Raw genomic sequence first — 11,975 nt, 5'->3', positions numbered from 1 at the left:
CTTCACAACAAGCTCTTTGGACCTTGCAGCTATCTCGAAACTCACACGGGCATCGAGGGCAGCATATTTTATCCGCTCGTACGTCAAGGGATAATTCTCCCATCCAGACGACCTTAATGCCACCGTCTCATCACCCTTCCGAAGATTTGTACCGAGCACAAAATTTGCTACTTCGAATAGGGATAGTGTCTGTTTAGCACAATCTTCTATAGGAATTTTGATTCTGGTTTGTAGGTCAGCGATGCTTTTCAAATCAAGGTTGTACGGCTCCAGCTTCTGTTTGTCCCCTTCGATGGCTGCCCCACAGAAGTATACGTCCTCCCGAGACAAGAAATCATGAAGCTCATCTGGTATGGAGGACGAGTGTATGATGTGGTACACCAAAACATCATCTTTGAGGCACAGCTGAAGGACGGCGGCGCGCTGGATCTTCCCAGGGGCACGCTCCGTGTACTCTGCGTCGAGACCGATGACCCTCGTCTCTGCCTTTTCGTGGGAGTTGGATACACTGCCAAACCACTGCCGAACAACCCTTGGGTGGACGGTGATGGTGGCAACTATGCGCATCGAGCCTTCGACGAGGACATGTTGGACGCTAAAAACATGCATCTCGATCTCTTTCGCCATTTGGAACCACTGGAACGAAGGGCAATGGTTTGGAGAATTAGGATTAGATGGCTAGTCTAACTGAAGTAGTAGATGATTATTTAAAGAGGTTAAAACAATGTGAATGCAGTGGGGTTTGGATGCAAATGAAGACGAAGGGGAGGTGAAGAAGCCGAGGAGAATCGGTTCCCGATGGAGAAGTAAATGGGAGAAGTGGCGTGCAGGCAGTTGATTAGACGGCTAGATAGACTAAACGAAAAGGCTATGCGGGTAGACTGATGAGTCATACCTGTTTGTGTACGTGCCCATCCTTCCTGATATGTGGGACCTATGCAAACAGATAAAAAAATGTGTCGTAGCTTTTTTTGAGCGCGTGAGTGGGAGACACAACATTCTCTGGTTAAGGAATACTCCCTCCGTTTAGGTGAGTACAAGTCACCTTATGAAAATCAGGTTTTCCCAAAACCTTTAGGCGTGGAGCATTAACTTCCTGCTCGACCCCCTCCCAGCCTCGTTAGCCAGCGTTCTCTTCCTCTGCTGCCACGTTCTACCTTTCCATTTTTCCTCTTCTCATGTGTGGAATGATCTGCATGCCGTCCTTGATGCACCAGAACGACCACTGCATGCATCACGGCAGGGCATTGATTGCGCATGCACGAGAATCTGGTTCTTCTCGCAATATGGATGATACCTGAATGATGAAGTGAATAGGCATGCTAGCACGGGAGACCTATTTCCTCTATACAATACTGGAGTACTCATGTTCCTACTATTACTACTAGTAGTAATAGTAGTAGTAGTAGTACAACTGTGGTACACTTGATGGTCAAAATACTATTCATCCGGTCCTCACAGTGAAGTGACAACACCCTGCGCCTGACACTAGTCCACGTGGCGTGTTCAGGTTACCAAAGTCAGCCTCACCCTGTGCACTGTGCAGTCTGTCACCGCCGCTGTACAACACATTGGCGCCTCGCCTCGTCTCCCTCTCCGCTCCCATAGCACCACTCCACCTCCATCTTCTTCTCCGTTTCCGTCTCCGTCTCCATCTCACTGTGCCCCTGTGTACTGTAACCTCACTCGCCTCCCCCAGTACCACTATTCCCTCGCTAGCTGCTCCAGCACCGACATACTTCTCCCCCGTAAATCACGCCCCCTTCCAAACTCCACCATGTCCGAACGCGAACCGCGCAGCATCCATATGAGCTGCGATTGGAGCAATCTCCCCAGTGACATCCTCGACCTCTGTTATTCGTGTATGGATATGTTGAGCACCCTGCGGTTGGCTGCATGCTCGAGGGACATGCATACTGTTGGAGTTCTGGGAATGGGGGTCCCCAGACTTGCCTGCCTGCGGCCTACGGCGTGGCTCAAGTGGAGGCCCAGTGCAGCCCAGCTTCATCGGCTCAAGCTCAAGACCCTCGCGAGGGGCCAAGCCTCGTGGGGCGGACGACTTGAAGCTTCCTCAGGAGCAACCTCATCAGGTGGGCTCGCGAGGAGGCGGAGAGATTAAGGCAGGGTACCTCGCGAGGTGCCTGTGATGCAAGCCATGACGATCGAGACCAGGCGGCCGCCAGGCGGGCGCCGGCCTGCGCAGTGTCCTTGTTTCACCTTCGGTGCAAAGGGGGCAAGCGCAGGCCAAGGCATCAGGCAAAGGTTACCATTTCGGTGCAACGAGACCAAGACTAGTGGAGCGGTAGGATGGAGGTTACCGTGGATCCCAGGACGGCGTCACCGTCAGAGTCTTTGGCAGTCGAAGACCAACTTTGGTCAGGATAACTGTACTAGATGTTCCCCTTCAAAATGGCCAATTGTTGGCACCCTTCCCGCTCATTGTTTGGGAAGAGGCCCAGGGCCTCTATAAATAGAGCTAGCCACCACAGAGATGTTGGGTAGACTAGAGGGAGAGAAGCGACTAAGCTCACCCAAGCAGTTCATCGCACCAGCTCAAGAACATCCCTCGCGAGGCTGTTCTCCCCTTGTTTTGTTCTTCATCAGCCCCTAAGGCAATTCACCACACCACACACTCGAGTAGGGTATTACACCACAATGGTGGCCTGAACCAGTATAAACCTCGTGTCTCCTGTGTGTTCATCTTTCTAGCTTAGATTCCTTGCGAGGCTTCGAGACGTGAGTTGGTAGGGGAGAGATCTTCGCGCGCACCCCAGAGTTCGAACCTCAAGGGTCTGCCGGAACCCGAAATCCGACATTTGGCACGCCAGGTAGGGGTGCACCAGAGCTATCCCTTCCATCGACTCGTTCCCCACTGACACCGCACTCTGCGCTCATGGCGGCCAGTGCACCGCCCCCTCCAGCTGTCAATGCCAGCGCGGAGACCAGGGTTTCCAAGCCCTGGTCCCCGCCTTGCGACAGGTGCAGTGGCCACGCAAGTTCAAGCCGGACATGCCGCCGCGCTACGACGGCATGGCCGACCCGCGGGCCTTCCTACTGGCGTATGAAGAAGCCGTCCTCAAGGTCGGGGCGACGACAAGGTCATGGCGAACTGGCTGCACATGGCTCTCACCGGCGTCTCGCGCATGTGGCTGCTCCACCTGCCAGGGACTTCTATGGCCTCCTGGGAAGAGTTGCGCGACCTCTTCCTTGCCCATCACGCCGCGTCGGCACCCCCAGTCGTCGCTGCCATCCTGGGCAGATCACAGTCACCACCTTCAAGCCGCCACATCAAGTCGTTCGCCCGCCAGATCAGCACCGCCCTCAAGCCCCGAGAAGCCCCCCCGGGCTGGGTGGCACCCAAGGCCGATCTGACCTTCAGCTCGGATGATCACCCCTCCAACTCCGCCTATTCGGGTGCGCTCCCGATGCTTTGCACCCCCACCATCTGCCAGGTAGCCGTCACCAGGACCCTCGTCGATGGTGGTGTCGGCCTCAACATGCTCTCGATGGAGGCCTTCAGCCTCCTCCACGTGCCGCTAGAATGGCTTCAGCCCAGCAGGCCCTTCTCGGGCGTAGGAGGTGGTTCCACCGCCTCCTTGGGGTAGATCCGCCTCCCGGTGACCTTCGGCACTCACGACAACTTCTGCACAGAGCTGATCGACTTCGCCTTCGCCCCTATCAGCCTCCCGTACAATGCCATCCTCGGCTACCCAGCCTTGGCCCAGTTCATGACAGCAACCCACCCAGCATACAACCTCATGAAGATGCCCGGGAGCAACGGCGTCCTTACCATGTCCGGAGACACCGGGGATGCGTTGCAGGCGCTCAAGCTTGCTTTCAAGACGGCCGTGGTGGCGCAGCCCACTAGCACAGATGTCCTCGATCCCAAGGGGGCTGCACCAGCTAAGAAGAAACAGCTATTTAGCCAAGACAAGGCGGAGACCAAGCAGGTGCCAGTCGACGAAGATGGATCCGCTGGCGCCGCCTTCACCATAGGCGCTAACCTCGAGTCCACGCAGGAGGAGGCCTTGGTCAGGTTCCTGCGCGCTAACAAGGAGGTGTTTGCATGGGAGCCTGATCAGCTGGCAGGGGTCCCAAGGGATGTGATAGAACACCATCTCAACGTATGCCCAAACGTGCGCCCCGTGAAGCAGAAGGCAAGGCGACAGTCAACGGAGAAGCAAGCTTTCATCGTCCAAGAGATCCGCAAATTAGAGGCAGTAGGGGTCATCCGCGAGGTCCGCTACCCAGATTGGTTAGCCGACCCGGTTGTCATGCCAAAGAAGGGAGGAAAGGAACGCATGCGTGTCGACTTCACCAACCTCAACAAGGCCTGCCCGCAAGATCCATTTCCGCTTCCTCGCATCGACCAGATCAATGATTCTACCGCTGAGTGTGACCTGCTGTGCTTCGTGGATGCCTTCTCGGGCTATCACCAGATCACGATGGCAGTAGAAGACGTGGAGAAAACGACTTTCCTCACCCCATGCAGAGTGTACTGTTACACCTGCATGCCATTTGGGCTGCGCAACGCAGGAGCGATCTTTCAGCGGCTGATGCACATTGCTTTGGGCCGGCAGCTCGGGAGAAACGCTGAAGCTTATGTCGATGACATTATGGTGAAGTCTCGGGAGGCGAAAACACTGATACAGGACCTGGAAGAAACCTTCATGAGCCTCCGTGAGGTAGATCTGCGGCTCAATCCGGAGAAGTGCGTATTTGGGGTCCCTTCGGGCAAGCCCTTGGGCTTCCTCGTGTCCCACAGGGGCATCGAAGCCAACCCAGAGAAGGTCAAGGCAGTCGAAGATATGAGCCCGCCGAAGACCCTCAGGGAAATGCAGAAGCTCACCAGGAGTGTAACGGCACTAGGACGCTTCATCTCCAAGTTGGGGGAATGGGCACTACCCTTCTTCAAATTAAAGAAGAAGAAGGGCCCGTTCGAGTGGATTGAAGAGGCCGACAGGGCATTCAAAGATCTCAAGAAGTACCTTACCAGCCCTCCGGTTATGGTGGCTCTGCGGCCTCAGGAGCCACTGGTGCTTTACCTTGCAGCCACCCCCTATTCCGCCAGCTCAGCCCTTGTGGCAGTTAGAGAGGAGCGATGGACCAAGGACGTAGCCGTCGCCCCATCCGAAGCAGAGCGAGGCCAAGAAGGCCTCGCGGAGACCATGACCTCACCAGAAAGGGATCAACCTCAGCATGGGAGCGCACTTAGAGCAGAAGAGGCCTCTCCAGGTGACCTAGCGCTGGGGGCTCCGTCGCCTCAGGAGGCACCTCAACCCCCGAAGGATGGGAGCGGCGCCAGCACCCTCAACCTCGTCGAGCACCCTATCTACTTCGTCAGCACGGTGCTACAGGACGCAAGGGCATGGTACCCCATGCCCCAAAAGCCCATCCTCGCACTATTAGTGGCCTCGCGAAAACTGCGGCACTACTTTCAGGGCCATCCCATCAAGGTCATCTCAGCATACCCCTTGGAAAGGGTACTCAGGAGCCCCAACTCAGCTGGGAGGGTTGCTGAATGGAACATTGAACTACAAGCATTTCATCTAGAATTCAGCACGACCAGGGTCATCAAGGGAGGCGCGCTTGCAAATTTCATGGCGGAGTGGACAGAGGCACCGGGGCTCAAAACGGGTGAGGACCGGTCGCTCTCCCCGGGAAGTGAAGCGTCGGATGGCTGGGTCATGTACTTCGATGGAGCGTTCTCGCGACAGGGCGCAGGGGCTGGCGCAGTGCTCATATCCCCCACTCAGGACAAGCTCTACTATGTTCTGCAGCTTTGCTTCCAGCATGGAGAGAAGGTCTCCAACAACATAGCAGAGTACGAAGGCCTGATAGCGGGCTTGGAAGCTGCAGTCGCCTTGGGGGTAAAGCACCTTATCATGAAGGGCGATTCACAACTCCTCATCAACTTCTCCAACAAAGTATATGAGCCGAAGGACGAGCACATGGAAGCATATCTCGCGGAGGTCCGCAGGATGGAGAAACAGTTTTGGGGGCTGGAGTTGCAACACGTGCCTCGCGACACCAATCAAGAGGCTGATGACATTGCCAAGAGGGCTTCCAGGCGGCTGCCTCAGGAGCCTAGCATCTTCGAGGAGCGACTCTTCAAACCCTCGGCAGTGCCGTCACTATCAAGCACAACACAGCCTAGGGAGGAACTCCCTCAGCCGCCTGCCTCGGGAGCCCCGGCCTGTGGCCCGACCCCAGGGGTACGCTTGCTCCTGGCGCCGGAACCTCACGAGGGATGTTGGACCCTAGAGTTCAAGGACTACTTTATGCAAGGTACCCTGCCGGAGAAGGAGGAGGATGCGGAGCACATGGCGCGGCAGGCCACGGCCTACTATATCCAAGATGGAGAGCTCTACCGGAAGCGACCAAACGACGTGTCCCTGCGTTGCATTTCCAGAGAGCAGGGGAAGGAGCTGTTGGCAGACATACACGGTGGAGACTGTGGGCACCACTCATCATCACGGACCCTCGTCGGCAAGGCATTCCGCAGCGGGTTCTATTGGCCCACGGCACTCAATGACGCCGTCGAGCTGGCGAAGGCTTGTGAAGCCTGCCAATTCCACGCCAAATAGATCCATCAGCCGGCGCAGGGCCTGCAGACCATACCCCTCTCATGGCCATTCACAGTTTGGGGGCTGGACATTCTGGGCCCGTTGCCTCAGGCGCCAGGGGGCTATCGCTACCTCTACGTTGCCGTGGACAAGTTCACCAAGTAGACTGAGGTGGAAGCCATCCGCACCATCCCAGCGGGCTCTGCAGTCAAGTTTATCAGAGGCCTCGTGAGCCGATTCGGGGTGCCTAACCGCATCATCACCGACAACGGTTCGCAATTCACCAGCATTCTCTTCAAAATGTATTGTGCTAACCTTGGAACGCAGATATTTTACGCTTCCGTAGCACACCCTCGGAGCAACGGCCAGGCTAAGCGAGCCAACGAGGAGGTCCTGAGGGGCCTCAAAACCAAGACCTTCAAGAAGAACCTGGAGGCCTGCGGCAGGGGCTGGTACGACGAGCTCCAGTCTGTGCAGTGGTCTATCCGCATGACCGCGACCAAGTCGACTGGTGAAACCCCGTTCTTCCTCGTCTACGGAGCTGAGGCCGTCCTCCCTCATGAGGCCAGGCGTCGTTCCGCGCAGGTCCTGGCGTTCAACAAGGCGCAGCAGGACGCCATGCGGGGGACGGATCTCGTGCTGGGGGAGGAACGCCGTCGAGAGGCCGCGCTGCGGGCGGCAAGATATCAACAGGCGCTGCGATGATACCACTACCGCAACATCCGCCCCAGGACTCTTGAGGTAGGGGACCTCATGCTCCGATGGGTCCTCTCTAGGGAGGGTGTCGGCGTTCTGGGAACGGGGGTCCCCAGACTTGACTGCCTGTGGCGTGGCTCAAGGGGCGGCCCAGCGAGGCCCATCTTCATTAGCACGAGCTCAAGACCCTCGTGAGGGGCCAAGCCTCGCGGCGCGGACGACAGGGAGCTTCCTCAGGCACGGCCTCGTCAGGCTGGCTTGCGAGAGGCGGAGGGATCAAGGCGGGGTACCTCACGAGGTGCCCATGACGCAAGCCATGACGACCAAGGGCGCCAGGCGGGCGCCAGCCCGTGCAGTGTCCTCCTTTCCTCTTTGGTGCAAAGGGGGCAAGCGCAGGCGAGAGCATCAAGCAAAGGCACCCATTTCGGTGCAACAAGACCAAGACCGTCGCAACGGCAGGAAGGAAGTCATTGTGGAGCCCAAGCCGGCGTCATCGTCAGAGCCTTTGACAGGCGAGGACCAACTTTAGTCAGGATAAGTGTACTAGATGTTCCCCTTCAAAATGGCCAATTGTTGGTGCCCTTCCCGCTCAATATTTGGGAAGAGGCCCAGGGCCTTTGCCTATAAATAGGACTAGCCACCCGCAAGGTAGAGGCATCATATCATCATCAGGAAACCAGTAAAAAGAGCGACTGAACTCCCCCTAGCAGTTCATCGCACCAGCCAAGAACAGACCCTCGCGAGGCTGTTCTTCCTTGTATTGTTCATCATCAGCCCAAGAGGCAATCCACCACACCACACACTGGAGTAGGGTATTACACCACAATGGTGGACTGAACCAGTATAAACGATGTGTCTCTTGTGTTGTTCCTTTGATTGCTTATATCATAGCGAGGCGGTGAGGTGCAGGTAGGTAGTGGGAGAAATCTCTGCGCGCACCCCAGTGTTCGAATCTAGAGGGTCTGCCAGAACCCGAAATCCAACATTTGGCGCGCCAGGTAGGGGTGCGCCGGAATTCGTCTTCCGCCGCCCTGTTCTTCACCGACCATCGCATCCACGTCAGACGCTCGTCGGGCCCGCGCCGAGCGCCGAGCCGCTCTCGCTTCCCGCGTCGCCCAGACGGCCCCCGTCGGCGGCCACCCCTGCCGTTCCCCATCGCCTGCCGTCAACGCCGCCACCAGCCCGGCGGGGAACGAGAAGCAAACATCGTCCAAACATCCGTCCATGAGGCGAGACGGCTGCACTGCTACTCCCTCGCTCGCCCCGGCTGGTTCTTCGTCCCGCGCACCCCGCGTGGCCATGGAGGCTCGAGCTGCGGTCATCGCGGCAAATGAGCTCCTGCGCTACCGCCCAGTCGACGACGTCTACGAAGAGTGGCTCAACCGCGTCGCGGAGCTCGTCCGCACCGCAGGGGGCTCCCCCACTCCGTCCTTCTCGCTGCACCGCGCCCCGCCCTGCGCGAGCAATGAAGCTCCGGGGGCGCCTCTGTCGCCTCCCCCTCAAGAAGGCGCCCTGGCCCCAAGGTGCGTGGCCCCTGGGCGGAACCCACTCCGTCCAGCGCCAGCGCAGCAAGAGCGGGGCTGCCAAGAGGTCCCTCGCCCCCAAGAAGCTGCCCGAGTGCTCCCTGCTCCGGCCCGTCGCGACCATGCTCCTGTTCCAGCACGCCAAGACCCCGCGCTCCTCCCAGTTGCAGTGCATGGGGACCCGCAAGACCGAGATCTTCGTCACCAAAGGCCTCCCGTGGACACAGCAGGCTGCCTCGCCTTCACCACTGAGCTGCGCAGCGTCGCGTGGCCCTCCAAGTTCAAGCCAGACCTGACTCCTCGCTACGACGGCATGGCCGACCCTGCGGAGTTCCTCCAGCTCTACGAGCTGGGCATCGAAGCCACCAACAGGGACGAGAAGGTCATGGTGAACTGGTTTCCCATGGCACTCAAGGACGGGGCCTGCACCTGGCTCCTGGCACGATCTCCTCCTGGGACGAGATGCGCACCCGTTTCATCTCCAACTTCCAAGGTACTCGCGACCGGCCACCCGCCGTGAGTGACATGCGCTGCATCAAGCAGCAACCAGGGGAGACCCTGCAGAAGTACATCCAGCGCTTCAACAATGCACGCCTCAAGATTCCCAAGGTGACCGAGGAATCCATCATCTCAGCCTTCTCCGATGGTGTGCGTGACATCAAGATGAAGGAGGAGCTGGCGATGCATGAAGATTTGTGCACTTCCTTGGAGCTGTTCAACTTGGCGACCAAGTGCACTAGGGCTGAGGAAGGGCGCCTTTCCCTCCTCGAGCTGCCAGCCGCAGACCCAGAAGAGAAGAAATCCAAGGCCAAGGACGTGAAGCGCAAGGGGGCTGCCGTGCTTGCGGCAGAACCAGACACCAAGCGGGGCAGAGATCAGCCCGAGTCTTTCAAAGGCAGCACGTACTGTGTGTACCACGACCTCCACACCCACAAAAACAACGAATGTCAAGAGCTCCGGGCCGTGCGAGAAGGGAGGATCGGCCGATGCCCCGACCGCAATGATCGAGGCTGAGGCCGAGGAGGAGGAAGGAACGCAGGACGCTGGGAAGACCGCGGCCCTCGCCAAGGGTGGCGCAACCGACCTCGCGAGGATCACTGGCAGGATCAGCCTCGCGAGGGAGACTGGAGGGATCAGCCTCACGAGGATCGTCCACAAGGAAACGCAGGCCTCCCTCCACTGTCGCTGCAGCCAAGGAGAAACGAGGGCCATCATCAGGACGAGGGGGCTGGGGGCTTCCAGGAGCCGCGCGCGATCGCCTGCATCCTGGGCAGATCTCAAGCCCCAGCCTCTCAACGCATCTTCAAGCAGTTCGCCCGCGAAGTGAATGCAGTCCTCCCCAAGCTCGAAGCCACGCGCCCCCTCAGGTGGTCGGCGGGCGCCATCACGTTTAGCTCAGCGGATCAGCTCAAGTGCGCGGCCACAGACGGAGTCCTCCCGATGCTTTGCTCCCCAGTCATCAGCAACGTGCAAGTCACCAGGACCCTCATTGACGGCGGAGCAGGGCTCAACGTCCTGTCCGTAGAGACATTCAACAATCTCCAAGTGCCTTACGATCAGCTTCAGCCAACCAAGCCTTTCTCCGGAGTCACTGATGGCTCCACGGTTCCAATTGGGCAGATCTGCCTCCCTGTCACCTTCGGGGCGCGCAACAACTACCGCACCGAGCTCATCGACTTCGACGTCGCCCACATTCCCCTGCCATACAACACCATCCTCGAGTACCCAGCCCTCGCCAAGTTCATGGCCATGACTCATCACAGCTACAACGTCCTCAAGATGCCAGGAAGTGGCGGAGTCATCACGGTGCCCTGTGAAGAAATAGACGCAGTGTGCTCCCTGGAGCGAGCTTTTCAGGCCGCATCACTTGAAGACCCAGATTGCGGGAGCGGGAGGCTCCCTGAGACTGCTCCCAAGAAGAAGAAGACATCGCCAGGCCCGACCCCTCAGGAGCTAGGCCCTCAGGGTCTGCGCCTGCTCAGGGGGCACCTCCTTCTGTCGCATAGGAAGGCGCGCTTGGCGCCCTCCTCAAGCAAGGCTCGGGGGCTCCCTCCTGGGGGGCCATCGACCTTGCTAAGGTCACGAGGGAGGCGCTTGGGCACCACTTGGAGGCATGTTTCAGAGCACGTTCCCTCGGGAAGGAGCAAGGCAAGGAGGGCCAAACCCTCAGGAGTTCGTCAGTCAGATCACACAGGAGTTGCAGGAGTCAAGAGTCATGAGTGGCAGCCGCCGCTTACCCACCGCAGCTCCCCATCCAGGTGAGGATGGTGGGTTGTGCGTCTGCATCAACATCCCAGGGCTCAACCGAGACGCCTCTCATGAGCGCTTCTGGCCCTCACGTGTGGGGCGCTGTGAAGGCCCTCCCCACAGCTACATTCGCATGCCCTATGGCTTGCCGAACATGGCTGTTGTGCGTCAGCGCCTCATGAGGAGCATCCTGGAGGCTCAGGAGGCCAGGCGTTCCGTAGTCCTAGCAGAGATGGAGATGGCCCGCGAGGAGCCACCAGCGCCTCCGGAGCCTCCCGAGGCTCCCGGGCCTGGGGGCTCATGAAGATCGGCTTCCGCAGCCCACGACGTCCACTACCCCAACATCCCTTCGTCTTCAACGCTATCAGGTGGCATCCTTCAAGTTTTGTTTCCAGCTGGGAGCGCCCCCATGGCTGCATTATTCCCAGGCCGCGTGGGTCCGTCCCTGCGGCATGTATCCCCTTTTTTACTTTATGTTCCTAGCTTACTTTGTTGGGGGCGCCCTTCGGGCTGCATCATCCCCAAGTCGCTCGGGCCAGACCCAGCGGCATGTACCCCTCTTGCGTTTATTTTCAGGCCATGCGTTCAACCCATCATGCTTGTTATTTGATGCCTGTCCACGGCACCTTTTCTTCCTTCATGCCGGCCGCTTGCACGTTAAAGGGGGGTACCTGAGCATCGCGACTCAGGGATCCTACTGGCTCTCCAGCCCTCAGCCTCTAGCTTTGTCCACGGCATCGCGACCTGGCAAACCAGTGACGGCTGAGACCCGCTCGAGGGCCGGGACCCGAGGACGTAGAGCCTCGACATCTAACCAAGCTTGCACGTTAAAGGGGGGGTACCTGAGCATCCCGACTCAGGGCTCCTACTGGCTCTCCAACCCTCACCCTCTGGCTTTGTCCACGGCATCACGACCTGGCAAACGAGCGACGGCTGAGACCCG

This window comes from Triticum dicoccoides, chromosome 5B (genome assembly GCF_002162155.2).
Source record: "Triticum dicoccoides isolate Atlit2015 ecotype Zavitan chromosome 5B, WEW_v2.0, whole genome shotgun sequence".
Classification (NCBI taxonomy): Eukaryota; Viridiplantae; Streptophyta; class Magnoliopsida; order Poales; family Poaceae; genus Triticum; species Triticum dicoccoides.
This window is presented reverse-complemented; position numbering follows the sequence as displayed.